The sequence below is a fragment of the Myzus persicae genome, unplaced genomic scaffold, assembly GCF_001856785.1.
Source record: "Myzus persicae strain clone G006 unplaced genomic scaffold, MPER_G0061.0, whole genome shotgun sequence".
Taxonomy (NCBI): Eukaryota; Metazoa; Arthropoda; class Insecta; order Hemiptera; family Aphididae; genus Myzus; species Myzus persicae.
This window is the reverse complement of record NW_019101200.1, coordinates 4514-7809: the sequence shown is the minus strand read 5'-3', so window position 1 is coordinate 7809 and position 3296 is coordinate 4514.

The following is a 3296-nucleotide window of genomic DNA, read 5'->3' as shown; positions in this document are numbered from 1 at the left end:
GCAGAGCACGAATCTGAAAACAGATTCAGAATTTTAGGGGGGTTATCTTCATTTTTAACGCGTTCTTCTAATTGATCCAAAAAGTTAAGTAAGGCTGAACATATTTCGTTTGGTCCTCGACCACTTTCTGACTCTACCCATGTATATAAATAACAATTTTTGGAACTTTGATCAGAGTTACCAAAATTAATCACAAATGTAAGATTATATACCCATATTTGTCTGCTATAAAATGTGTCAGTGACGGATAGTTTAGGAATGGCTTGATTTTGCATCATGTCAAAAGAGACATTGATCTCACCAGGTTTAACATTTAACATCATTTTCGAAAATATTTTAGAACGAATTTTATGGGTATTAAGTTCAGTTTTTAATTGTATCTTCATATCTTTATTATCTTCGATTTTTATTTTTACTCCTAGTTCTGTACAAAAACTGCATACATCCTGACGTGGATGGCCAAAGTTCAAATTAAAATTGGTAGTAAATATTTTATGAAATTTATTTAATGATGAAACTGGTTTTTCTTCTGTGGTTCTTTGAAATTTCCACTGTTTCCATAAGTAACTTACAGACCACTGTGGTGGCAAGTAACTTCTACCTGTATCACACCTTGCATAATGGCTCTTTTTACATTTTAATTTACAAATAAAAGCAATAATACTTTCACTGATTTCTTTTGATTGAATTGTGGATCTTGCACCACCTCTTTTTTCTTGGGGACTAGTTCCTAACATATAAGTAGATGCCAACAAATTTAATCGCCTGCGTGTAAAAGTTGTTATTTGAGTGAAGCTTGTAATGCATACTGGTATTCTATCTCCCTTATTATTAGGTATGTAATATTTAATGACATTCCTCACAGTTGTATTAGGTTTACGGCGATTCATTCTTTTTGGTCTTGTAACTGCTAGGAAAGTTAAAATAAATTTATCTTGCTGAATCTTGCTAGACAATTTTGATAAGTTATAACGAAACAAATTCAAATTTTCAATTGACAGTTTAAAAATTTGACATTGAGTATTAGGTTCTTTATGACCACAGTTGTTTTCAAAAGACCAATCTGAGTTTATATGATTTTTAACTAATTGTTTTTGTTTTTTCTGATTTATTGAGTTTCGTTTTCTACCGTTTTCTACTACTTTGACAGGCTCAGGAAACTCTGGATCAGAACTTATCAAAGATGACTTGGATGTTGATGAATGCAAATTTGATATACTTGTGTTCATAAGAAGATTTGGAGTTGGATTTACAGTATCTAAAATATTACTGACAGAATGTGTAGGACTATTATTGAAAGCTGAAGGTATTTCGATAACAAGAAATTTATTATTGGTCACATCTTTATTAGGGTCATCAAAACAAAGTTCCACATCCATATTTTCAAAATTCAGTACATTCATATCCTATGGAGCCATACATGTATTCATAAAATTAAAATGTATACATTTTTGTGTCAATATAATTTAATAAAACTACTATTCTTACATTTTGCCTAGGTATTATGGTTTCTTTGGCAGAACCTCTTAATCTTAATAATTCAGAGTCAAGATTGTTATAATCCTAACAAAAATATATTTTTTTAAATGTTAATTATTATTTATTTATTTAAATTACCTAAAGTAAATAAAATAAATTATACCAAAATCTTTACCAAACAAAACATTTAAATTTAAACAATTTATATAAAATAAATTATAGATATGATTTTTACATTATAGTTAATATTATTATTCTTACATTTTCTTTTGGTGTAATGGTATTTTGGACAAAATCTGTTGACAGCATCTCAGAGTCAAGCATTTGATAATCATCCTAATATACATTAAAAAAAAATGTATTAATATTGACTTAATAATAATTAGGTATTAAATAAAATTAACTTAAATTTGTAAAATTATTATGTATAGTTTTATAAACTTTTACAAATATTAGGTACTTACATATTTTTTAGGATGTTTGGCTGGCTGACTAAATACATTTGTTTCAGATAATAACCACGAAGTTATTTTTGCCTGTAATAATCATACATTTTATTTTAAATATGATTTATAGTTTCTAATACAAATGTATATTATTTACCTGACTACTATCATCGTTCGAAAAGTCCAGTCTTCTTGACACATTTTTAAAAGTTAAGTCTTCTTGCTTTAATTAAATAAAATATTATATTATAAGTATATGATTATTACGATGTTAGTTAATGTCATTTAAAATGGTCATAATAATTATATTTATTATGTCATATTGTAAAGGTTCAGTAGTTACTGACAATAACAAAACATTTTATTATGACCATAAGTTGATGACAAACATTATTATATACATAGATAATGTGTAATAATGAAAAAGTACTTACTCTTTGAGCAGCAAGTACAAGTTTTTTGGACCTGGGATTCATATTTAAATCTTCTTCTTTTATTTTAAAAACGAATACATTATTTTTCATCAGTTTTATCCTTCTGTGCATAATACGTTATCAATGAACTTTTGGCGGTAAACAGCCAAATTCACAACACTTTTTGTTATCATCAAATGAAGTTAGGAACAGTTTTTTTTTTTCATCGAATAGATAAACTTATGAACATAAAATTAGAATTAATCGTATTTTCAAATTTAATAATCAAATTTATTTAAACAAAGTAAAATTGAAATTAATTTGATGGTAAAATTACCAAAAAGCAATGGCACGTTTTGGAAAATAGAGAATTGATGTCCTATGTAATTAATATAGGAAATGGTACGTTTTGCTTTGAGATTGGCAATAACGCGTTTTGGAATGATATATGGCAATGGGATGTTTTGACGTAACAACTACTTGAATCCTATATTTATATTATGAACAATAGCACGTTATGGAACAAAATGGCAATAGAACGTTTTGGAAAGTAATAATATAGGCGATAGCACGTTTTGAAACAAATACCGATGTTAAGATCGATACCACTGAAAAAATAATCGTGATATCGAAAAAACGATTCCAAATTCGTATTCCCCAGCATATTTACCATAAGAATCGATATCTAACTCGATTTTGATAAAAATGGCAATAGTGCGTTTTGGAATGTCGCCCTTCAATTATTTAGACAAAAAAAAATCATAAATATTAAATTTATCATATACCATTTTCTTCAATGTTCACCTGATGCTCTTGAACATTATCAGTGTTTTCAATTATTGATGTTGATGGATTATCAAAAACTAAAAAATAATAATTATTAGTATTTTGACAAAAAAAAATAGAAACATGAATATTTATGATTTACCATTCTCTTCAAAGTTTTCTTGAAGTGTTT